Source organism: Salmo salar, chromosome ssa27, assembly GCF_905237065.1.
Source record: "Salmo salar chromosome ssa27, Ssal_v3.1, whole genome shotgun sequence".
Taxonomy (NCBI): domain Eukaryota; kingdom Metazoa; phylum Chordata; class Actinopteri; order Salmoniformes; family Salmonidae; genus Salmo; species Salmo salar.
In genome coordinates this window covers 2,145,878-2,173,515 of record NC_059468.1, presented here as the reverse complement: position 1 = coordinate 2,173,515, position 27,638 = coordinate 2,145,878, and positions in this window count along the sequence as shown.

Sequence of the window (27,638 nt, the reverse complement as noted above, 5' to 3'; positions counted from 1 at the left end):
AATAACAATAAAAATATATATATAATTAAAAATATATATATTAAAAAAATATATATGTAGGGCTAAGACCGAATCGTTCTACGGATGTGGCAGGGCTTGCAAACCATTACAGACTACAAAGGAAAGCACAGCCGAGAGCTGCCCAGTGACACGAGCCTACCAGACGAGCTAAACTACTTCTATGCTCGCTTTGAGGCAAATAACACTGAAACATCCATAAGAGCACCAGCTGTTATAGAGACTGTGTGATCACGCTCTCCATAGCCTATGTGAGTAAGACCATTAAACAGGTCAACATTCACAAGGCCGCAGGGCCAGATGGATTACCAGGACATATGCTGCGAGCATGCACTGAACTGGCAAGTGTCTTCACTAACAGTTTCAACCACTCCCTGTCCGAGGCTGTAATACCAACTTGTTTTAAGCAGACAACCATAGTCCCTGTGCCCAAGAACACCAAGGTAACCTGCCTAAATGACTACCAACCCGTAGCACTCACGTCTGTAGCCATGAAGTGCCTTGAAAGGCTGGTCATGGCTCACATCAACACCATCATCCCAGAAACCCTAGACCCACTCCAATTTGCATACCGCCCCAACAGATCCACAGATGATAAAATCTCCATTGCACTCCACACTGCCCTTTCCCACCTGGACAAAAGGAACACCTATGTGAGAGTACTATTCATTGACTACAGCTCAACACCATAGTGCCCTCAAAGCTTATCAATAAGCTAAGGTTCCTGGGACTAAACACCTCCCTCTGCAACTGGATCCTGGCCTTCCTGATGGGCCGCCCCCAGGTGGTAAGGGCAGGTAACGACACATTTGCCACGCTGATCCTCAACACAGGGGCCTCTCAGGGGTGCGTGCTCAGTCTCCTCCTGTACTCCCTGTTCACTCATGACTGCATGGCCAGGCATGATTCCAACACCATCATTAAGGTTACCAACGTCACAACAGTGGTAGGCATGATCATTGTCAACGACGAGACAGCCTATAGGGAGGAGGTCAGAGACCTGGTCGTGTAGTGCCAGGAAAACAACCTCTCCCTCAACGTGATCAAGACAAAGGAGATTATTGTGGACTACAGGAAAAAGAGGAGCAAGCACGCCCCCATTTTCATTGACGGGGCTGCAGTGGAGCAGGTTGAGAACTTCAAGTTCCTTGGTGTCCACATCACCAACAAACCAACATGGTCCAAGCACAGCAAGATAGTTGTGAAGAGGGCACGACAAAACCTATTCCCCCTCAGGAGTATGAAAAGATTTGGTATGGGTCCGCAGATCCTCAAAAGGTTCTACAGCTGCACCATCGAGAGCATCCTGACTGGTTGCATCACTGCCTGGTATGGCAACTGCTCGGCCTCCAACCGCAAGGCACTACAGAGGGTAGTGCGAATGGCCCAGTAAATCACTGGGGCCAAGCTACCTGCCATCCAGGATCTCTATACCAGGCGGTGTCAGAGGAAGGCCCTAAAAATTGTCAAAGACTCCATACACCCTAGTCATAGACTTTTCTCTCTGCAACCGCACGGCAAGCGGTACCGGAGCACCAAGTCTAGGTCCAAGAGGCTTCTAAACAGCTTCTACCCCCAAGTGGCTACCCCCTACCCTCAAATGGCTACCCAGACTATTTGTAGTGCCCCCCCCCCCTCCCTCTTTACACCACTGCTATGCATAGTCACTTTAATAACTCTACCTACCATCATTTACATACTACCTCAAATAACCGGTGCCCCTGCACATTGACTCTGTATCGGTACCCCTCTGTATATAGTCTTGCTATTGTTATTTCACTCCTGCTCTTTAATTACTTGTTACTTTTATCTCTTATTCGTATCTGTATTTTCTTTTTACTGCATTGTTGTTTAGGGGCTCGTGAGTAAGCATTTTGTTGTAAGCTCTACACCTGTTGTATTCGGCGCATGTGACTAATACAATTAGATTTTATTTGATCCTGCGAGACATTGATTCAGCATCAGAATAATTCATTTTACATAAATATTTTTACCAGCTCCGTGAATTCTCAAATTTAAAAAAGTGATGGACCGCCGCTCGTTTTAGCCTGCCAGGAGTGCCGGGTCAATGCTCCAAAAACCTTCCAGCCAAGGGAAAACCAGAGCAGACTTTCCTTTTCAATCTGAGCTAGATTGACAGCATTCTGACCCAATGAGAACGGGGGGACTATCCTATTTACAAAAACAAATATGCAAATGCTAATTAGCAACAGAGAAGACCTCAGCAAGACCTCAGCAAGACTACAAATTCCTGCAGGAAGCTCCTGCACGTCATCTCTAGCCGACACTGTCAGCTACCGTTCACCAGCGTGATCAGAGACCTGTGCTCAATCCATGATGAATACATGTGCTGTATTGAAATGAGTTGAATAAAGTGTTGAACTTCTCCTCTTTCTCTGTTTTAGCTAGCCACTGACTACACTTTAGCTAGCAAGTTAGCAGAGCAGTAAATCAAAAATATTTTTTGTATTACTTAGCCTTGGTAATTGTTTGTACAGTATGATGATTTTGGTGTCTATTTCAGAGCTTATGGCATTTTTCAAGGATGAGCATAAGAGCATTACATGGGGAGAAGACCACTAAGTCTGGCATTTGGAGAAGTACATCTATAGTGAGGGGCGACTTACCAATTTGGTCAGGGCCAGCATGAGCTAAATGTGCTAAATAAAATTAAAGGAAAAATAGTAACACAATAAAATCGCCATAACAAGGCTATATATCCTAGCTGGCATGGCACTGTCAGTGGCGCAGCAGGAGGCTAAATGGCAGGTAACAATCAGAGAGCGCACCAACTGCAACTGGCACACCAGAAGGAGAGGGAGGTTGACGGACAGCAATTATGGAGCAGTGGTTAGGGCCAAGCACGTTACACCGTCACTGCTAAACAGGGTCCTTAGATTGTCGGATGGGGTGTTGTCTGTAAAGTGGGGCACAGATAATGAAGGGAAGGGCATCAAGGCATTCAAAATGGCTACAGGGATGGATGTGCAGGAGCCAGGGCTTTGGGTCACGGGGTCTGAGAAGCGGAAGGGCGGAGGTGTATGCTTCATGATTAACAACTCATGGTGTAATCATAGCAACATACAGGAACTCAAGTCCTTCTGCTCACCCGACCTAGAATTCCTTACAATCAAATGCTGGCCATGTTACCTCCTAAGGGAATTCTCGTCAGTTATCGTCACAGCGGTGAACAATACCCCTCAAGCAGACACCAAGATGGCCCTCAAGGAACTTTACTGGACTCTATGTAAACTGGAAACCATATATCCTGAGGCTGCATTTATTGTAGCTGGGGATTATAACAAAGCAAATTTGAGAACAAGGCTAACGAAATTCTATCAGCATATTGATTGCACTACATGCGGGGGTAATACACTTGATCACTGCTACTCTAACTTCCACGATGCATACAAGGGCCCTCGCCGCCCTTCCTTCAGCAAATCCGACCATGATGCCATCTTGCTCCTACAGTCTTCTAGGCAGACACTCAAACAGGATGTACCAGTGACTAGAACCATTCAACGCTGGTCTGACCAATCGGAATCCATGCTTCAAGATTGTTTTGATCACGAGGACTGGGATATGTTCCGCTCAGCCTCAGAGAACAACATTGAAGGAAGTGCATTGCAGATGTTGTACACACTGTGACTATTAAAACCTACCCTAACCAAAAAACGTGGCTGGATGGCGGCATTCGCTCAAAACTGAAAGCACGAACAATCGCATTAAACCATCGAAAGAGGTCTGGGAATATGGTTGAATATAAACAGTGTAGTAATTCCCTCTGCAAGTCAATCAAACAAGCGAAATGTTGGTACAGGGACGAAGTGGAGTCGCAATTCAATGGCTCAGACACAAGACGTATGTGGCAGAGTCTGCAGGAAATCACAGACTACAAAAAGAAAAACAGCCACATCACGGACACTGACGTCACGCTTCCAGACAAACTAAACATCTTCTTATCAAGGACAGCACCCCCACCTTCTCCGTGGCCGATGTGAGTAAAACATTTAAACATGTTAACCCTCGCAAGGCTGCTGGCCCAGCACTAACCACATCCTCAGACCATGTGCAGACCAGCTGGCTGGTGTGTTTACAGACATATTCAATTGCTCCCTATCCCAGTCTGCTGTCCCCACATGCTTCAAGATGGCCACCATTGTTTCTGTACCCAAGAAGGCAAAGATAACAACTAAATGACCACCGGCCCATAGCACTCACTTCTGTCATCATGAAGTGCTTTGAGAGACTAGTCAAGGATCATATCACCTCCACCTTACCGGCCACCCTAGACCCACTTCAGTTTGCATATCGCCCCAACAGGTCTACAGACAATGCAATCACCATCCCACTGCACACTGCCCTATCCCATCTGGACAAGAGGAAAACCTATGTAAGAATGCTGTTCATTGACTACAGCTCAGCATTCAACACAATAGTACCCTCCAAGCTCATCATCAAGCTGGAGGCCCTGGGTCTCAACCCCACCCTGTGCAATTGGGTCCTGGACTTTCTGACGGGCCGCCCCCAGGTGGTGAAGGTAGAAAACAACATCTCCACTTAGCTGACCCTCAACACTGGGGCCCCACAAGGGTGCATGCTCAGCCCCCTCCTGTACTCCCTGTTCACCCATGACTGCGTGGCCATGCATGCCTCCGACTCAATCATCAAGTTTGCAGACGGCACTACAGTAGTCGGCTTGATTACCGACAATGATGAGACAGCCTACAGGGAGAAGGTGAGGGCACTCGGAGTGTGGTATCAGGAAAACAACCTCTCACTCAACGTCAACAAAACAAAGGAGATGATCGTGGACTTCAGGAAACAGCAGAGGGAGCACCCCCCTTTCCACAATCGACGGGACAGCAGTGGAGAAGGTGGAAAGTTTTAAGTTCCTTGGCATACACATCACAGACTAACTGAAATGGTCCACCCACACAGACAGTGTGGTGAAGAAGGCGCAACAGCGCCTCTTCAACCTCAGGAGGCGGAAGAAATGTGGCTTTTCACCCAAAACCCTGACAAACTTTTACAGATGCACAATCGAGAGCATCCTGGTACGGCAACTACACCACCCTCAACCGCAAGGCTCTCCAGAGGGTGGAGCGGTCTGCAAAACGCATCATCGGGGGCCAACTACCTGCCCTCCAGGAAACCTACAGCACTCGATGTCACAGGAAGGCCAAAAAGATCATCAAGGACACCAACTAAACACCTGCTAAACAGCAATCACTAACTCAGAGAGGCTGCTGCCTACAATGAGACCCACTCACTGACCAGTTTAATAAATGGAGGGCACCACAGCAATGGTGGAGGTCAAGTGTCCCTATGGTGCAAAGGACCTTACCATTGAAGAGGCAGTAAAGTCAAAGGATTTATTGAAGGAGGGAGGGTCTTACCGCCTCCGTGAAGATGATCCTTACTGTCACCAGGTCCAAGGTCAGCTTCGCATCACTGGAAGGGACTTTGTTGTGTGGACCACCAAAGCCTCCATCACCATCCCCATCCAGCGTGATGACCTCTGAAAGACTCATATTGCTCCTCCTGTCAGTACCTGTTTACTGCGAAGCCAATGGTCCAAAAATATTCCACATAGTTCACACACACACTAGGCTCACAGAAAAGGTTATATTACATACACATTTTGCTCAAAGCAGCCAACTAAAGTCATGTAGTTAACTTTATCATTTGAGAGAGAGTGTGAGAGAGAGAGTACATCACTTCCAGCAGATCTCCTTGCTGAGGGTGGTGTTGATCATGCACTGCTTCTCATGGGGTGAGCCTGATATTCCGCATGTCACGCCTCTTGTCTAAAACATGGGGAAAAGGGGACATAAAGTAAAGTCGAAATGTCAATGCATCTATAAATTCGATGTTTTACACCATATTGTATCATATTTGATGAGTTACTGAACTGTCCATCCACAGGCTCGATGTGCTGTGGTCTCCACAACTGGGCGCTTGCACTCGGTTCACACTGGCACAGGATGTCCATGCACCGGATGGCCTGAGGGATGCACCCCTGTAGCACTGTAAAACGAAGAGACATTTGGTCAGTGGTGGGTCTTTATCAATGCCGTTTCAATGTCTTTATCTGGACAGAAAATGCATTGTTTATCATAACACATGGTGGATAAGCTACCTTTTCTGGTAAACACGGGGCCATTTCTCTTTCCCTACCAGAAAATGGCAGCTGCAGACTGGAGTGGAAGCTCCTGCACTTCATCTCTAGCCGACTCTGTCAGCTACAGTTCACCAGTGTGATCAGAGAACTGTGCCCAATCCATGATGAATCCTGGTGCTGTATTGAAATGAACATCTTCTTCCCTTTCTCTGTCTTAGCTAGCCACTAACTACACTTTAGCTGGCTAGTTAGCAGAGCAGTAGATCAAAAAATATGTGTGAATTACTTAGCCCAGGTAATTGTTTCTACAGTAAATTGACTTTGGTGTCTATCCACGTGGTGGATGAGCTACCTTTTCTGGTAAACACAGGGCCATTTCTCTTTCCCTACTGGAAAATGGCAGCCACAGACCCGAGTGTTGTTACTGGGTTTCCAGTCAACCCATCTGAAAGACAAAAAATAAGTTACTTTTACTAGCTAGCTAAGTTGACTACTAAAATGTATTAAAATACCATAACCTACAGACTTGACTATAGTAAAGTTAAAATAGACTGGTCTTTGGTCTATCTGCACATCTCAAATCCTACTATGTGGATGAGACATTTCTGCTGGGGTGGAGAAATTATATGGAATGATCAACTAGATGATCAGGACAGTCCAGGGTACTATTTACCCGAAGACGTGAAGTATTGCAATGAGCTATACGTCTGTACTTCTGATTTTAATTCTCAAGAGGAATGTTAAAACCCTCAGCATGAGGTCACTGAGGAGGACCAAAGGTGATAGGGGGATCGTCTGAAAGGGACTGACATGCAGGGATGGAAGATAAGGATTTTGGACACTGGCCAGCAGACCACAATTTCTACTTGCCTGGTAACATCCAGGTCCTAATTCTGTGACATGCAATGTTTGTAAAGGCAAAAATTCACTGCTGTGTCAGGCTAGTTCGGCACATTGTCTACTAGCCCAGTCTGAAAAGTACTAGCCTCAGACTAGCTTAGTTTCCATTCCTGCTGACATGTGTAACTGAATTCACAGGTTATTAATTAGACATGGCCAAACAGATGCACTCATGGAACAAAACAGTTTGTTATTTGTATAGGAAAACATTGAGCCCACAAGTCCTTTGTGAGCAAGCTAGCCAGCTAGTTAACATGAGTTCACCGTATGTGTAGTCACACTTTTCCACGTGGTGACATGCTAGCTAATATTAGCCCACCAGGGCAGGGATATTTAGCTAACCTTTAGCTAGCTAGTTATATTAGCTCATCGTTCGTGGAGTCAGACTTTTCCCCAGACCTCACAGGTGGTGGCGTGCTAGCTAGTCCATCAGGGCAGGGATATTTAAAGTTAGTTAGTTAGCGCTATTCGCTAATGTTACGGTGCCTTGCAAAAGTATTCACCCCCTTTGATATTTTTCCTATTTTGTTGCTTTACAACCTGTAATTTAAATGGATCTTTATTTGGATTTCATGTAATGGACATCCACAAAATAGTCCAAATTCGTGAAGTGAAACGTAAAAAATAACTTTCAATTTTTATTTTATTTTATAAATAGGAAAAGCGGTGTGTGCATATGTATTCACCCCCTTTGATATGAAGCCCCTAAATAAGATCTGTTGCAACCAATTACCTTCAGAAGTCACATAATTAGCTAAATAAAGTCCACCTGTGTGCAATCTAAGTGTCACGTGATCTGTCACATGATCTCAGTATATATACACCTGTTCTGAAAGGCCCCAGTGTCTGCAACACAACTAAGCAAGGGGCCCCACCAAGCAAGTGGCACCACGAAGGCCAAGGAGCTCTCCAAACAGGTCAGGGACAAAGTTGTGGAGAAGTACAGATCAGGGGTATGTTATAAAAAAATATCCGAAACTTTGAAAAAACAATTTTTGTCATTTTTTTGTCATTTATCAGACGCTCTTATCCAGAACATCCCACGGAGCACCATTAAATCCATTATTAAAAAATGGAAAGAATATGGCACCACAACAAACCTGCCAAGAGAGGGCCACCCACCACAACTCACAGACCAGGAAAGGAGGGCATTCAGCAGAGAGGCAACAAAGAGACCAAAGATAATCCTGAAGGAGCTGCAAAGCTCTGCAGCAGAGATTAGAGTATCTGTCTATAGGACCACTTTAAGCCGTACACTCCACAGAGCTGGTTTTACGGAAGAATGGCCAGAAAAAAAGTCATTGCTTCAAGAAAAAAATAAGCAAACATGTTTGGTGTTTGCCAAAAGGCATGTGGGAGACTCCCCTAACAAATCGAAGAAGGTACTCTGGTTAGATGAGACTATAATTTAGCTTTTTGGCCATCAAGGAAAACACTATTTCTGGCGCAAACCCAACACCTCTTATCACCCCGAGAACACCATCCCCACAGTGAAGCATGGTGGTGGCAGCATCATGCTGTGGGTATGTTTTTCATTGGCAAGGACTGGGAAACTGGTCAGAATTGAAGGAATGATGGATGGAGCTAAATACAGGAAAATTATTGAGGTTTCAGTCTTCAAGAGATTTGAGACTGCGACGGAGGTTCACCTTCCGGCAGGACAACGACCCTAAGCATACTGATAAAGCAACACTCAAGTGGTTTAAGGGGAAACATTTAAATGTCTTGGAATGGCCTAGTCAAAGCCCAGACCTCAATCCAATTGAGAATCTGTGTTACGACTTAAAGATTGCTGTACACCAGCGGAACACACCAGCGGAACCCATCCAACTTGAAAGAGCTGGAGCAGTTTTGCCTTGAATAATGGGAAAAAATCCCAGTGGCTAGATGGGCCAAGGTTATATAGACATACCCCAAGAGACTTACAACTGTAATTGGTGCAAAAGGTGGCTCTACAAAGTATTGACTTTGGGGGGGTGAATAGTTATGCACGCTCAAGTTTTCAGTTTTTTTTGTCTTATTTCTTGTTTGTTTCACAATTTAAAAATATTTTGCATCTTCAAAGTGGTAGGCATGTTGTGCAAATCAAGTGATACAAACCCCCCAAAAATCATTTATAATTCCAGGTTATAAGGCAACAAAATAGGAAAAATGCCAAAGGGGGTGAATAAAGTCTGACTACAGCACGGTGAGAATGGTACAACGTTAGCTAGCTAACGTTAGCTAATGTAGCCAACTAGCCAACCAAGATGCCTAACTACCTAGCCCACCAGGGGATTTTTAGCCAGCTATATCCCTGCCCTGGTGGGCTAACGTTAGCTAGCATGTCACCACTTGAAAAAGTATGACTACACAAACCATCAGCTAACATGAACTAGCTGGCTAGCTCACAAAGGACTTCTCAATAATAAAAGGTAACAACAGCCATTCTGTTAGCCTATGCTGGTTTTATTTTTATTTGCAAGGAAGGAAAAGTGTGTTGTTCATGAAACTACAGTCAGTGGTTATCTAGCTAATTTTCAATATTATCTAGCTAACCACAGATCTTTGACATAAACAATATAGGGCTTACCTAATCACACAGCTCCAGCGACATCTCTTGCGTACAGAGGTCGGAAAACAATAAAATGCACATGTGCTTATCAGAATAGTGGATACAATCCGGTACATAGCACAGAATCATCCTTGCTTCTGATCGATGGAGATATCTAAGCTTAGCTAGTTAGTTACAAAGGCCAGGGTAATTTAAAAAATGCTAAGGTAGCTAGGTAGAGAAATACACAATATCAATTATTTACACAAGAAACTAAAAAGGCTATAATATCTACTTGCTAGGTTTACTTGTTGGTGAGAGTTTGCATGGAGAAATGTGGAGGTTTTCCCAACCTGTGCCTTGAGTGATTACGTCAAAGCTTGTGACAGATTTGTGGAGTTATCAAAACATCAAACCAGGGTAAGCCTATATGAAACCCAACCTACGGAAAAATGAATAGTGGACAAACGATTGGAACCATTTCCGGATTTTATCGCATGGTTTTATGGGTATTATGACTCTGTGGTACTCAATAGACAGTTTGGCTGAGTGGAGCAGGCGCTGTGCATACCAACAGGGCCGGACTAACGGACTAACGGAGAAAACTGTGCAGTTTTATAATGCTATTCTTCACATTTTGTCATGAGTCTGAGAGAAAATGTTGCCGGTTTAAAGCTACAGCACCTGCCATATTAACTCAGATAAAGTATTTCCTGTATTTCCAGCAGAGACAAGCTATTTCTGTGGGATTTGGGATTTCCATGAAGCTATTACAACATCTAGGTCCTCGCAGTTGTCATGGTGATGGGGTGGCTATTCACTGTGGGGGCGGCCGACCCTTCCTGCCATCAGATGAGCACCACCGCACCTCCACAGGTGCTCCCCAAAGCTCCGTCCTACGCCCTCTTCACTGTACGTTGTGAGGGGGAACACTGCACTGGAGAATTACGTGAGGTGCCACCACCAGCAAGCCAGCAATTGATCCACCCTGGAATTCATTAACCTGCGTCCTCCCACAGCCCTTCTGTTCCGAGGACACAGATTTATTGGTAGATGATACACTTTGTTTTAGTCATCTCCACCTAAGAGCATATATTAGTCATGCAGCACCCTAGTCTGTTAAGTGCTTTAGTAAACACTCGGATACTCTGCAAAGTGTCAAGCAACCCTCTAATTGAACTTTTTCATGTCTTTGCACCAATAAATTAATCTGACACATTTGCCTTTTAGATTTGGAATGGGTTTTAAGTTGTTGAACTCTCTTTTTTGATATGTTATATAAGAAATGTAAGTCTTGTTTTTTACATTGTTTTGAAATGTATGGAATTTTGTCAACTTAAGCCAGGAATTTTAGCTTGATCTGTTTGTGCTATCATGTCAACTCCTTGGCATGACAATGAGTGACAAGGAGTTGCCATGATAGCACAAACAGATCTGGAACCAGGATACAGGAATTATACTATGAGACGTCATTTCACGTGGCACTGTGACTGACAACAGGTACAGTACGTTAAAAAATTATCTCAGTAAGTCCTGCACATTTTCCCTTAAAGGTCAATCTTTATACATAGGACAGATAATGATAGGGAGTGTAAAGATTTAGACATAACTCCATCTGCGGATACTCCTGCTGTTGTAAGTAGAACCATGAATGAACCTTCCCTTCTGGAACTGCACTCCTGAATCTTGAATCTCCCAGCTCATGCTTTATTCTTAGTCTCGTTTTCCAACCTCCCATTGACATTTCACCAACAAGACCGGCCTCCTGTGACATTTGGGAGTGGTGCATGCATAAGCGACTGTTAAAGGGCAAGGAGGTGGTATTCAATGAAGACTGTGGCATGTGTGTCATCGTTTGCTGCTTCTGTGCCTGTCGGGAGGTGGGTGGCAGGAAGAGGGTGCCAGAACATGCAAAATGCCTGGCAACCAGTCATTATGTTGAATATGGCTCTGCATTAGCCATTCTCACACTCTGTTTCCTATCTTTATGTGTCCTTGAAGAGGCTTGCTGTTTGCATCACAACCTCATTATTTATTTTACTTGCACACATCTCGTTGCTCTTTCCACATGAAGCACACACATTCAGTAGAGTATCTCATGTTATGTCCTAGAAAATATTTTATGAGCAGAATGATAAGCAGAATTTAGCACAGTTTAGCTTTATAGTTATTTTACTCACTCAAAATGCTATCTTGTGTTACATCATGGATACTCCTAGAGTCTTCCTTGAGTGCACATGTGTCCAATAATAACTGATGAACATGATGTAGCACTTATCTGCTTTAAACTATTCACTTTACTTACAGTGCCTTCGGAAAGTATTCAGACCACTTGACTTTTTCCACATTTAGCTACGTTACAGCCTTATTCTAAAATTGATATTTTTTTTAATCATTCAGCAATCTACACGCAATATCCCACAATGACAAAACAAAAACAGGTTTTTAGAATTTTTTGCAAATGTATAAAAAATAAAAAACATACATACCTTATTTCCATGACTTGCCTAGTTAAATAAAGGTTAAATAAACATTGAAAATTAAATCCAAGGACCTGATGGTCACTCTGACAGAGATCTAGAGTTCCTCTGTGGAGATGGACAACCATCTCTGCAGAACTCCACCATTCAGGCCTTTATTGTAGAGTGGCCAGACAGAAGCCACTCCTCAGTAAAAGGACAGCCCGCTTGGAGTTTGCCAAATGGCACCTAAAGACTCTCAGACCATGAGAAACAAGATTCTCTGGTCTGATGAAACCAAGAATGAACTCTTTGGCCTGAATGCCAAACGTCACGTCTGGCGGAAACCTGGTACCATCCCTATGGTCAAGCATGGTGGTGGCAGCATCATGCTGTGGGATGTTTTTCAGCAGTAGGGACAGTGAGACTAGTCAGGATTGAGGCAAAGATGAACAGACCAAAGCACAGAGAGATCCTTGATGAAAACCTGCTCCAGAATGCTCAGGATCTCAGACTGGGGCGAAAGTTCACCTTCCCTAAGGACAACGACCCTAAGCACACAGCAAAGACAACGCAGGAGTGGCTTCGGGACAAGTCTCTGAATGTCCTTGAGAGGCCCAGCCAGACCTCGGACTTGAACCTGACCAAACATCTCTGGAGAGATCTGAAAATAGCTGTGCTGCAACGCTCCCCATCTAACCTGACAGAGCTTGAGAGGATCTGCAGAGAACAATGGAAGAAACTCGCCAAATACAGGTGTGCCAAGCTTATAGCATCATACCCAAGAAGACTCAATGCTGTAATCGCTGCCAAACGTGCTTCAACAAAGTTCTGAGTAAAGGGTTAGAATACTTATGTAAATGTGATATTTAATTTTTTTTATTTTGTATAAATTAGCAAAAATGTCTAAAACCCTGTTTTTGCTTTGTCATTATGGGGTATTATGTGTAGATTGACGAGGGGAAAGAAACAATTGAATCAATTTTAGAATAAGGCTGTAACATAACAAAATGTGGAAAAAGTCAATTGGTCTGAATACTTTCCGAATGCACTGTACATGTTCTAGGAACCTCTGCTGCAGAGTAAAATGGTCACTGTGTTTTATTTTTCCTCCGTTTTTTTGGCTTTGCAACAGGCTTGTGAATAACATCTTTGCAGCCATTTTAATAGATTAGTCCAATAGCATTATCATGTTGCTCAGTAAGAGGTTCATACATAGGCTAGACAAATAATTTCCCCTTTCCATAGTGGGCTTTTAAAGAGAGTTCCCCATTGATTCCGTTCATTCTGCTTTCCATTTCATCCTACCTGTTCCACAAATGGAAAAAGCCATCCACTCAGACAAGGCTATGTCAGGCATCGTATTGTCAGATCAAGTTTTATCTATCTACCATCCACGCAAGTCCTAAAATTACACATCTCAATACGATGGCCAAGATTAAGTAGCTGAACTCATGCATAAGATACTAAATAAAGGGGCTGCTATGTTTATTCATGCTATTTATGGACCAACTGAGGACCATCTTTATTGGACAGCATAGCAACAACAAATTAGAAGAGCACATTGTTGGATAAAACCACAACTCAGATACTACTGCTTGTCATCACAGTTACATTTAATTTGATCTACTGTATCACTGTAGATAACTCATTTACTGCTTATTTCCATCTGGATGTCATGGGCAGGATTGGCCCAAAACTTTCAAAATGTACTTATTGATTTTGCTTCAAGCCAAGTTCTGTCACATAATGGAATACATTTGCAAAAAACTATTAGACAGAACATAGAGAGAAAGAGAAGGGTATTTTTCTTGTGGCCATTTGTTGTTGCCTGTGAAGGGAAATAGAGTCAGTCAAATTATTAAAACAGAAACAACCAGGCTCTCTGCATTTTGTTTTGTATGCTCCAAAAATGAGTCGATTAGTCATTAGCCAACAGCATATTTAATTTAAAATAATACTTTGGTAATTGCCGACAGGTAGAATGAATGATAAATGCATAATGATACATAATGATACTACATAGAGAGACATAACATTATAAGGCATTATAAAGGCTCATAAACACTGTGTGAAAAACATTAGGAACAGCTTCCTAATATTGAGTTTCACCCCATTTTGCCCTCAGAACAGCCTCAATTCGTCAGGGCATGGACTCTACAAGGTGTCAAAAGCGTTCCACAGAGAAGCTGGCCCATGTTGACTGCAATGTTGTCAAGTTGGCTGGATGTCCTTTGGGTGGTGGGCCATTCTTGATGCACACGGGAAACTGCTGAGCGTGAAACTCAGTAGCATTGCAGTTCTTGACACACTCAAACCGGTGTGCCTGGCATCTAATACCATACCCCGTTCAAAGGCACTCACATCTTTTGCCTTGCCCATTCACCCTCTGAACGGCACACATACACAATCCATATCGCAATTGTCTCAAGGCTTAAAGAGTGGATTTAACAAGTGACATCAATAAGGGATCATAGCTTTCACCTGGATTCACCTGGTCAATCTGTCATGTTTTGTCCAGTGTATATTCAAGTAATAAAGCAAGCATTACACAAATCAAATCAAAATCAAATCAAATTTATTTAGAAAGCCCTTCTTACACCAGCTGATATTTCAAAGTGCTGTACAGAAACCCAGCCTAAAACCCCAAACAGCAAGCAATGCAGGTGTTCGAAGCACACCTGTCAGAAGCATTAACAATATTTATTTTCATGTCTTTCACTAAAGGAATGGAAAGTATTTACGAAGGAAAGATGGTCTTTATGTCAAAGGAAGAAAATTAAAGAAATGTTGATAGAAATGTGGAACACAAGAAACAACCTTGCGAGAATTGACCTTGTGGAAGACAGGAAAGGACCTAGTCCATTAGAGCTCAGATTACCTTCACAGGCTTTCATTGCACTGAGTGTGACTAAGCAAACGGAAGCTGCAGCCCTTGAAAGGGTTTCCCCGTTGGGGAGGGTGTGCTATCCTTACACCTTTACACCTTTGAAGGGGATTGTGAGAAAAGGTATAGCCATACAGCACATTACTGAGGAGCATTACCCCCATGCTTTGTTCTCATAATGCCCACACGTGTAAATGATTATTCCTGTTTCTCACATGGTCTGCAATTTGCCTAGTTTCAGAGACTACAGCTGATGAGACCATTCAGACTGACTTTTAGCTCTATCCTCCATTATGGTCGCCCTGTGGTGAGCTAATGGCTCCTTCACAGCCGTGTGCTCTGCTGCAGGGTATTTCCTGATGATGATGATGGGGCTTCTCCTGGAACCTGAATGTGTGATGTCACACAGGAAGATGACATCAGCGGGAGATTCCTGGAAGACTGCCACCCTGACTCTCCCTCACACTCCTCCGCACAGACTGCAGCAGCATGATGGAGTGTGTGCCCACTGCTGAAGCTCTCTTTCATGTAGATATATGGATTCCCTCGCTCTCGCTCTTTCTTTGTCTTTCTTTCTCTCATCATCATACAAACACACATTCCTCTGGAGCTTGGGAGACTCTCTTTTATAATACACACTCACGTGTGCACGTGCGCACACACACACATAGCTCCAGATAAAGCATTTGATCCTACCCCCTCTGAAAAAAAGGTAACCCCTTTGTAACATCTGTGCTCCTGGCATGCCCCACAGTCTGGCCCGCATCATCTCTCTTCTCTCTTACTCCATCCCCTCTACACATACAGAGCCCTCTGTGCTCTCATGAGTGTGCCCACATAGGGCACACTCATGAAGGAAAACCCGCACAAGAATTCTGTTATAGTTAGAACACATCCATGACAAATTGCACAACAAATAGGAAAACACCTCATGATAGAAAAAAGAGAGAATGGAGGAGGGTGTGAAAAAGAAATAGAATTTGTGAGGAGGATATACTGCGAGACCGGATGTGCCTTTTAAATGCATTCAGCTCCTCCACAGAACTACTGTTGAATAGAAAATGACTCTGCGTGTGGGATTTCCTGTGGATCCTCTTTGACTTGGTGTTTCAGATCGATTGGGAAGCAGGAAAATACTGGAATTGTGTGGAATGTAGAACGCAAATTCCAGATCGTGGTTACATCCCAAATGGCACCCTATTCCCTATATGGTGCACTACTTTTGATCAGTGCCCTCTGGTAAAAAGCAGTGCACTGTCTAAGGAATAGGGTACAATTTAGGATGCAGACAATGTCATGGTCATACATAGCCTTACAAATGTTATGTAAGTGAGTCTAGTAAGCACAAGTTGATTGAAGGTAGACACACTCCTTCAGTGCTTTCATAATGTTTTTGTCTTAATCTATTTTAACAAACAGAACAAATTAGCCTAACTGACACACACTGCTACCATTGCATTATTTTTCTCATGGCCAAAGCAGAATCGTAAGGTTCTTGCGCAACATGTCTGTAGTAGTAAAAGTCACTTGCCCCATAAATAATAATAATTATTCATAATAATGATTTGGATTTACATAAATAGAAATCTTAAGCTTTTGGGTAACATCATGTTGGATAAAGTGATGCAATCTACCTCTATTCTTTTATCCAGCAAAAACCACAATGACACAGATCGTACAAACAGATTTAATTGGATAAATCCAATAAAAAGTGAGTGGAATTGCATAACAGAAATGTAAAAGGACACTATTCATCTACCACTCAAAACATAAATGATCCTATTCGCTATTCCATCATGACCGTCATCATGGGTCTTTTAGGGCCTGAGGTTTCAACAGAAGTATAATGAAAAGGATTGTTTGTTTTGAGTGATACATTTCTCATCATAACCAGCAGAGACTATAGGAACCCCCACAACTGATGCTGTGTATCTCTGAATGCTACTTATATTTTCCTGAGGGAAGTTTGCAAGGGAATAAGGACATTACCTTTATTGATTGATCTATATCTTGAGAGAATGCCTTCTAACCATGGTATAGTGCCGACAGGGCTTGTACATGGCAATAGTGTAGAAGGCAAAAGACAGAGAAATAGTAATTATTATTATGTTGCTATATTTCATTCTGTCGCTATATAGTTCCCGGTCTCCATGGGAACGTAGGAACCTGTGTTTCAACGGAGTCAGAGGGAGTACTTCGGGTGTCCATGGCAACCTCTGGGGATTGAATTTAAAGGAGGTGGGTGGGTTGGACATGGAAGCAAACTTATGATGCAAGGTCAGGCAGTAGAAAAAGGAAGTTTCGATGGTGCGCTGTGGATGAGTAATTACTGTGGGAAACGTATTCCTCACGTTGAACACAAGACCATTAAAGCAGTAACTTCAACCTCCGTCATACTGCTGATGGCATTGCATGTAGTACGCTGTAGTATTAATCTACTGTAGAGAAGCTAGCTAGTTATTGGATAGAGCCCTCATCGCCTCCTCAGAGGCTAATGGTGAATGTAGTACACAGTCCAGGAGATTCACAAGGGGCTTCGAGGGTCATCAAAACATTATGCACAAAATTCAAAGATCACACAATATTATATACATTCAGATATAGCTGGCACTAACCACGTTTCCATCCGTTTTTTGTGTGAGTAAAGTCATACAGTGTAAAGAAAAATCAAGACAGCTGTGATGGAAACAGGAAGTTCCGGTACAATTTTATAAATGCCGACAGATAATTTTTTCATTCAACATGGTGGGATCTTTTTGCATCTGTCAAATGAATTATGTGAGAAATAGCGGTGGAGACCCCTTTATGCGTAAATATTGATATAATAACCATCATATCAAAGTAAATTGGGTTCAGGCAATGATATGGTGTGTAGTCCTCCCACTACGACTCAGGAAACCATGCAGTTTATTAGGCTGTTTATTAGGCAGTTTATTAGATTAAGGAAGTTATGTACAGTGATGAGCTTGATGCTCCTTTCCAATAAATATTGAGGGTCTTATTCTGGGGACATGATGATCGATGCTTGACTGCCATTTGACCCGCTAACAAATCTTGCTCTTACCCATAATAATGTCATCATGTAGACTAGCCTAGCCACATAGCCTACCTGCACTGTATCTGTGAGATGTTGGCTAGAGTGCAGGTGCCAGGACCAGAGTAGGGACATTTGCTACTTAACACAACAGTTTGTGATAAAACTATCAGTAGAGTTGAAAATGCCATGGAAACACATTGAACTTTACATTCTTATTCGGTGCAAGAAAACTTAAGCACTACATTATCATTCACTGATTTTTATCCGCAACAAGTCCGTTTGGTGGAAACTCACCACAGGTGGGAAAATGTGTATATTTACATAATCTAGATTTTTTGTTTTATTTGCATGAAAATCTGTCGCCAAATGAATGAAAACCTAGCTAATGATAACTCATTATATCATACTGTGACTTCATTGCAAAGACTGCTAGGCTACATCCAATCTAGTTGAAAAGTGGATTGTGTCACAATCTCTAAATGTAAAGACATGAGATACCTCGTCATTTTTGTAGACATGAGAGTGCAGGAGCAATTGCTTACTACCTGTAGCCTAAACGACTTTAGCTAGCTAGCTATCCATCTTGGCTGACTGTGGAGCGAAATGTAACAGGTGTGACTCGTTTGCATGCTAACTAAACAAAGCATTTCTAATGGTATATTGACAGATCATGTGATCCAAACTCTGTATTTAAAGCCCCCGGCATCCCAGAAGAAGTGAATGCATTCCGAAGGCATCCCGGATCCTTTTGTGCAAAGCATTTGAAAGCTGCGTTTGGTGAAAGCACATGGTTAATGGAGTTTGTAAGAACTGTGAAAGTAGTATGGGTATCTGCCTGCTGGACTGCACTGTCTTTCTGTGCCCCTTTTTGTTTGGTTCATGTTGGTTTGTTCTTTGTGATTTTAAATAGAATAGTTTTTTAAAATTAAAATAAATAGAATGGAAAGAAACTCCTACTAAGAACTGGAATGATGTTGTGCATTGACAATTTTAGTTCAAATATTGAGAACCGCTCGTGGACAATGCCATGTTTACAAAATGCTTTTTTTTTTTACTTTCCCTTTGTTGTCTCCCTCTGCTTCACTCATCTTGCTCAACCCAGATCTAGAACCTGTCCATTTTCCACCTTGTGACAGAAACAGAAATGTATTTACAGTTGACTATAGTTACAGTAAAGCTCTTTGCTTGCACGCATAAAGCGATTTCCAAAACTGAAAATGTGTCTCTTCTGTTTTTTGTTTTTTTGTTTGTGACGTCTCCACTTCGAAAGTTACTCTCAGATTGTTTCACACCGTTGAACATTTAAGGGGTGATTAAAAAACAAAAACATTATGTAATCCCCCTTGGCCTTCTGCAGGTCAACAAGATCGAAAGATCCAAGATATTATAGATAGATCATTGTCTTCCATCATTTCATAACAGTCAGACAATTTCAGAAGGTGAAGTATTTCAAAGACTACAAAACAACAATGGTAATGTCCCAAATGTCACTCTATTCCCTACATAGTGCACTACTTTTGACCAGAGCCCTATGGGGAGTTAGGTGCCATTGGGGATGCAGCCCCTGATATTCCTTATGGAAGACTTGTCTGACTGTATAAACAGGGACTGTGTTTTTTCACTGTCAGTTCTCAAGAGTCATTGGTGCTCCAGCTGATTCGGTTGACTCAGAGACTTATCATGAATTATCATCTGTGTTATCGCTGCATGTGTTTTCTTCATTAGCTTCTGTTTAGCCAGGCTGGATTTGTTTTTTTGTCCTCACAGGACAGTGACAGTGTTTAACGTCACACATTAAGGAACCACTAAATGTATCTGTTTTTACAGATAGTGTTAATATGAAAAGAACATCTGTATCATAGAATTGACAAACCATGGTTTATAAATGGAATGTACCGCTATGGTTTCGGAAACAGGGAATTTTATGTCTAATCCTTCTATATCCCTGACAGTTTGCAAACTCACAAAATAAGGCCCTAATGTTGGGCAAGTAACTTATCTACTATCTTATGTCACAAAAAGACATCCCTCAATTAAACCACTACTGAGGGTCTATTCCAATGAACAACTGTGTGTAAGGCCTGACACAAATTTCTAGCATATTAGGCTAAACGAAACAAGGACCACCTGTATTCAGTCAAACAAAATAATGGTCATTGATTTTCCTTCGAAACATCCCAAAGGAAAACGAATCGTGAATCCAGTGCAGAAATAAACAACTCCATTATGATTGAAAATGTGTGCCTCGCACCAAGCCGAAAGTCACGAAGTAGTGAGGGTGTGGGCACCGAGGCGTCAGCTCATTAGATGTTTTTGATACTAACACCACGACCTATAATACCTGGGCACAATGGCAACAATCTACAGGTAATCTTGGCACAAAGACTCAGTGTTCACCAAGGGCTGCCCTTTAGGGGGCTATGTCCTCCTCAACCCAGCTTAATTTCTTGCTCTCATTCACATTTGGAATATATGAAATTACCAGAGTGCTTCGTGCACTTTGGTCTCATTGGCTCTGCACTGACTCTGTACAAAGGCAACTGGTAAAACTGCAGGGAGAGATGTAGTGAACTGGACACTTGGTTCAGGTTACTTTGACCATATACGTTTTAATTAAAGTGGTCAGTTTTTAGATATGAAAAAATGTATTATCACAAACCAAACACCCACCAAAATGCCTGGAGAAAATCATTATTGTGAGCATGTATTTATGTTGACATTTGAACCCTAATTGTTTTTTATTTCTTTATTTTGTGAATTAAATATTATCTTGTGCCTGACAGTTTGCTGTGTCAACATCAAAATGTGAATTTGCATTTGGGAGAAAGCAGCCAGCTGAGAGCCAGGAGGATCATGGGAGGTTATGCTGCTAAGCTGTCTCCAACTGTTCAACTTTCTCTCAGTCAAACCAATCACTCTTGTGTGTGTGTGTGTGTGTGTGTGTGTGTGTGTGTGTGTGTGTGTGTGTGTGTGTGTGTGTGTGTGTGTGTGTGTGTGTGTGTGTGTGTGTGTGTGTGTGTGTGTGTGTGTGTGTGTGTTCGTGTGCGAGAGAGAGAGAGAGAGAGAGAGAGAGAGAGAGAGAGAGAGAGAGAGAGAGAGAGAGAGAGAGTGAGAGGGCCTGGTCATATCAGCATAATAAAAAAAATGTGAATTATAGTAATAAAAAATAAAACAATTATCTGCTCAAGACCCCCCATCCTCTGCTTGAGGCCCCCTCATAATAATAAGCTTTTCTACCTTGACAGAGTTCCCGTGCATTGTTTCATGCAATATGATTGCAAACGTGACTTTCATTTAAAGTCGGTTCTGTCAAAGTGGAGGGAAGGAGGACTTCCAGATAGATGGGGAGGCACTCACTCTCATTGCCATGATGACCCAGGACCATTACCGAGTGAAATTGGGCATCAACTGAGACCTGGGTTGCACAGTAAGTCCACAGGTCATACATTTTTTTTTTCAAAAACATATTTTCCAATTGATCTGATCTCTCCCCTTCTCCATTTCCTCCCTGCCTCTTTCTCCTTCTCTCTCTGCAGATTGTTCAGATGCAGGATGATGTCATCATGTTTGTGTTCCTCTCTGATGAGGTCACTGCCAACATGACCCTGGTGGAGCCTGTCAGCCAAGAGTTTGTCCAGGACCTATTCATAGGTTGCACTTCCGTTACTCGGTCGTGTAATGCCACTGTTATGAACATTCTCAAGCCGCCCTCTGTCGGCGGCACCATAGTGGGTCCCTAAACTGGTGACAAGCTCAGTCATTCTGGACGGAGGCTAACTACAGTTTAGTCTAAATTACACACAAAATTACGCCTGGAAATACGATGACATTGCTAAAGTAGTCAAATCTTTAGTAGGAAATAACTTTGCCAGCATTAACATGTTGTCTACTTTAGACAGATGTTGTCATTAGCTAGCAAACTTCGTCCAAAATAGCTAGCAATGCCAACGTTAGCTAGCTTAAATCTTGTGGCCTCCCCAATCTTAGCTAGCTTGCTAACATTATACTTAATCTAAAGTCAAAAGGTTTTCCTACAAATATTTGCCTCCTTTTTAATGTCATTGTATTTCCAAACCACTGTAATGCACTTGCGATGAAATCTTCATCAGCGCTCACTGACGATGCATTGAGTAAAATGCTCAGTTGGGCATCAGTTCAAAACGAACGTTCAAAAATATTGTGACGAAACATGCCACCCATGAATCCATGACCCTTTAGCCTGTGCAGGTGGCCCTCACACTGCCTGCACAGAGTTCAGCTACTCCACTGACCTGCTGCCTCTGTACACTGACTGGGTTGAGTACTCATTCATCCCACCTCCTCCTGTCTTTGAGTTACTGTCTCCCTCCTCCACTACCCCTCTATTCTCAACCCTTAGGACCAATAAAACAAAACTTTAGAGTAAAGTAACTATTATAAAACAAAATTACGAGGGAAAATTGTAATGAATCAATGCATTCACTCCATTCCAGCCATTATTATAGATTTTGTTTTTCTTGACAAGTGACTTGTGACTCGACTTGACTTGATCTTAGAATGCACAACTTGGACTTGACTCAAGTCTCAATTTGAGACTTGGACCTTGTGACTTGTGACTCGACTTGACTTGATCTTAGAATGCACAACTTGGACTTGACTCAAGTCTCAACTTGAGACTTGGACCTTGTGACTTGAGACTCACTCGTGACTCGATGAATAGTGACTTGGTCCCACCTCTGACAGGAATACAAAACACAATCATAGACAACAAACACATTATTCTGTAAATAGGTCCTCAATCAGCAGTCTGAATTACCCTAGAGCAGGGATATTCAACTAGATTGAGCCGCGGAAGATTTTTTTTCTTGAGAGGATGGTCAGGGGGCTGGAACATAATTACAAATAATTTGTAGACTGCAAATTGGCAGCAAGAAGCTCAAACAGATATAATATTTGACTAAAACATAATCATTTTAAACCTTGCTTGCATTTGTATACAATCACATACACTGAGTGTAGAAAACATTAGGAACACCTGCTCTTTCCATGACATAGACCTACCAGGTGAATCCAGGTAAAAACTACGATGCCTTATTGATGTCACCTGTTAAACCCACTTCAATCAGTGTAGATGAAAGGGAGGAGATAGGTTAAAGAAGGATTCTTAAACCATGAGACAATTGAGACATTGATTGTGTATATGTGCCATTCAGAGAGTGAATGGGTAAGACAAAAGATGCCTTTGAATGGGGTATGGTAGTAGATGCTAGACACACCGGTTTGAGTGTGTCAAGAACTGCAACGCTGCTGGGTTTTTTCACGCTCAACAGCTTCCCGTGTGTATCAAGAATGGTCCACCACCCAAAGAACATCCAGCCAACTTAACACAACTGTGGGAAACAGAATCAAATGGTCCAGCATCCCTGTGGAACGGTTTCGACACCTTCTAGTCCATGCATTAACGAATTGAGGCTGATCTGATGGCAAAAGGGGGTGCAACTCAATTTTAGGAAAGTGTTCGTACAGTCTATATTATGCGTGGGAACGCTTTGGAACATATTTAAACAAATAATGTAAATCACTTGGAGCTGATTTGCTGGTGTTTTTACAGTCTTTTATGTCCAACAATTCAAAAAAGAAATACGAACTTGGGGGGCAAATACTAGCCAGTTGGGGAACCCTGCCTTAGAGGTACCAAAACATCACATTTTTGAGAATTTGGGAGATTATTACACAGGTAAGGTGCTAAACACTGATTTACCTTACGCAAGACCGAAATAATTTCCAGAGATAGCTATCCCTGTGACTCGTCTGTCTAAAGGTTATAAATTATGTTAGGTACAGCGGGAAATGTTGTAAAAGTGATTTATATACTGAACAATAATATAAATGCAACATGCAAGAATTTCAACGTTTTGTCACGTCCTGACCAGTAATAGGGGTTATTTGTTGTTATAGTTTGGTCAGGACGTGGCAGGGGGTGTTTGTTTCATGTGGTTTGGGCTATGTATTTAGGTAGAGGGGTGTTTGGTTTATGTGGTCCGGGGTTTGTTAGTCTATGTTCTATGTTAGTATTTTTCTATGTTCTATCTAGTCTTTTGTATTTCTATGTTGAGTTAATTGGGGTTGGACCTTCAATTGGAGGCAGCTGGTTATTGTTGTCTCTGATTGAGGGTCCTATAATTAGGAGTTTGTTTTTGTGGGAGATTGTGCTTGTTTAGCTATGTGCCTGACAAGACTGTCCAGTTCGTTTGTGTTTTGTATACGTTTACTGTGTTTTCCGTCTTCACCAAATAAAAAGAAGATGAGTATATATATTTTCCCGCTGCGTCTTGGTCTTTACCCTACGACACCCGTGACACGTTTTTTACTGAGTTACAGTTCATATAAGGAAATCAGTCAATTTACATAAATTCTTTAGGCCAAATCTATAGATTTCACATGACTGGGTAGCGGTGCAGCCATGGGTAGGCCAAGGAGGGCATCGGCCTACCTACTTGAGAGGCAAGCCCACCCACTTGGGAGCCAGGCTGAGCCAATCAGAATGAGTTTTTTCCCAACAAAAGGGCTTTCTTACAGACAGAAATACTCCTCAGTTTCATCAGCTGTCCAGGTGGCTGATCTCAGACGATCCCGCAAGTAAAGAAGCTATATGTGGAGGTCCTGGGCTGGCGTTGTTACACGTGGTCTGTGGATGTGCTGTTGGAGGCGGCTTATGGTAGAGAAATTAACATTAAATCTATGGCAACAGTTCTGGTGGATATTCTTGCAGTCGGCATGCCAATTGCACACTCCCTCAAAATTTGACACAACTGTGGGATTATGTGGTGTGACAAAACTGAACATTTTAGAGGATATTTTATTGTTCCCAGCACAAGGTGCACCTGTCTAATGATCATGCTGTTTAATCAGCTTCTTGATATGCCACACCTGTCAGGTGGAGGGATTGTCTTGGGAGAAATGCTCACTAACAGGGATGTAACAAATGTAAACAAATAGTGCCTTATTGCAAACAGGATGCATATTTTGGAATATTTTTATTCCATATAGGCTTCCTGTCATTTAGATTGGTATTGTGGCGTAACTACAATGTTGATCCATCCTCAGTTTTCTCCTATCACAGACATTAAACTCTGTAACTGTTTTAAATGGATGAGACTGACATTATTACAAAAATTATCCTATTTACACTCTGCAGTCAATTTTGACACTAGAATAAATATTTCTGACTAATATCGATGCCCCATAGGCTGCTTTCTATCAGAGAAGTTGTTTATTGCCTTCAGTTGCCCTTTAAAAGAGTTTATCATCTATCCAGATGCCCAGATATTTATAAGCATGGAAACGATCAATGTGGAAATCATCCAATATGCTTAAATCGTTAGTCATTTTTGTACAATCTAAAAAACAACATATAATTTACCCACATTCAATACAAATTTAAGGTGAATAAGGTTTTTCTGTAAAACAATGAAAGCAGACTATAGTTTAGATAAAGCCTGGTCCACCGTGGGGCAATAACATGCACAACAGTGTCATCTGCATACAGCTACAGGTATATATATTTTATACAGTCAAACCAATATCGTTAATGTATACACTAAAAAGAACTGGACCCCTGTATGACAATGAGTGATGAGTGATCAACAGTATCGAAGGCCTTTGATAGATCTACGAAGAGTGTAGCACAATGTTGCCTTTTATTCATACAGTTAACCACATCGTCAATAATCAGGGATGCAGCAGAGATTATTTTATTTACTTTTCTTTATTTAACCAGGCAAGTCAGTTAAGAACAAATTCTTATTTACGATAACGGCCTACCCCAGCCAAACAATAACCCGGACGACACGGGGCCAATTGTGCGCCGCCCTATGGGACTCCCAATCACGGCCGGTTGTGATACAGCCTGGAATCAACCCAGGGTCTGTAGTGACGCCTCTAGCACTGAGACGCAGTGCCTTAGACCACTTGCGCCACTCGGGAGCCTATGACCTGGTGTATAACCAGACTGATGAACATACAGAATACATTTCATGGATAAGAAAGATCTTAGCTAAAAATTAATCAAGGATAATAATAGTTTTGATTGGCAAGAATAAATCCTAACGTGTATTCAATAGGCACGACCGAGAATGTTTTGTTTCACTCCAGAATCTTGTGCAGAACAGGGCCTTAGGTGTCAACATATTCATCTCAAAGTGTCATCCACAGACATGGAATTTCCTGATGCCTTCCTATCTACATTTACATTTTAGTCATTTAGGAGACGCTCTTATCCACAGCCACTTACAGTTAGTGCATTCATCTTAAGATAGCTAGGTGGGACAAGCACATATCACAGATATTGAAAGTACATTTTTACTCAATAAAGTAGAGTCAGAGCTGGGGGGGGGGTCAAGTGCTGGTTCAGGTTTATTTTATTTTATTTATTTTGTTGTGGGGGGGGGTCGAGGTGAGGAGGAGGATTATTTAAGATAATGTTTTAAGAGGTAGGGTTTCAGATGTATCTATGTTCCACACCTCCATGTATGATGATGGCTATCCAATAATAGAATCACAAGCCTCATAAAGTAGTAGGTGGCTCCTTGTGACGTTGTGTCCATGATGACTCCTTATTGTGCTGTGCATTTGGAATCATTAAACATGAGGCTTAGAGGAGTGGGGGATCTGTCCGTTACAGGCCAACTGAAAGGCGCTTCCATGATGCTTTGCCAATGGCATTGAAGGAGGAAGCCTTATGGTGCCCGGTGTCTGACAGTGTCTTGCCTGGTTCCCTGGTTGCTTGGACAGTCTCCATGCAGCCTGCCAGTCGGATGCCACAGAGAGGAGTGTAAAGTGATGGGTGTGATGCGTCACAGCAGTGGGCTGAGATGATCAGGGGCCTGCATGGTAAGGGGCCTGGGCCCAGTGGCGTGGGTGTGAGACGGCGAGGAAGCGCTAACTTAATCAGTGACTCCCCGCTGTGTCATTTCATCATCACCGATGGCTTCGCAGTGTTCTCTCCTTCGTCACAGAACGTCTGGGCACCGGGACAACTCACCGCCGGAGACTTTCACACACAGTCTCACAGCAGGGACGTTGTTATTTTCAGCTCAATTTAGGATATTTCCATTGAGCAGAGAGCAACAAAAAAAACACAAAAAACAACGCTAAGACATGAATGGTGGAGATGGAAGGAGAAAATTAGGAATGTGTTTTCATGTTTATTTATTTGATTTATATACAAGGAAAAGGCTGCTAATATTGGGGGGCCACACTGCATGGAGTGTGAAGAACAATTTTTCATAATTTCGTAAATTACACTTAAAGCTTAAAGGCCCAGTGCGGTCAAAAACTTGATTGAATTGTATTTTATATACTGTACATTTCCAAACTATGAGGTTGGAAAAATACTATGAAATTGTGAAAATTGTGATAATGCCTTTTTAGTTTAAGAGATGCTTGAAAAGACTGTCTGAAATTGCAGTACGTTTTGGTGGGAAGGAGTTTTGAACTGTCTGGTGACATCACCGGTAAATTGGTCAGGGCAGCTTGTTTTCAGTTTTCCCCTCCCCACTCAGACCACTCACAGACAGTCCTAGCTAAATTCTTGCAAGATTCTTGCATGAGAAATTCCTGGAAGCTGAAAATGTCCCAGTACTTCCATGGCAAGCATATTCATAGATATCATCCTGACCAATTTGCCCTCGAAATACCCC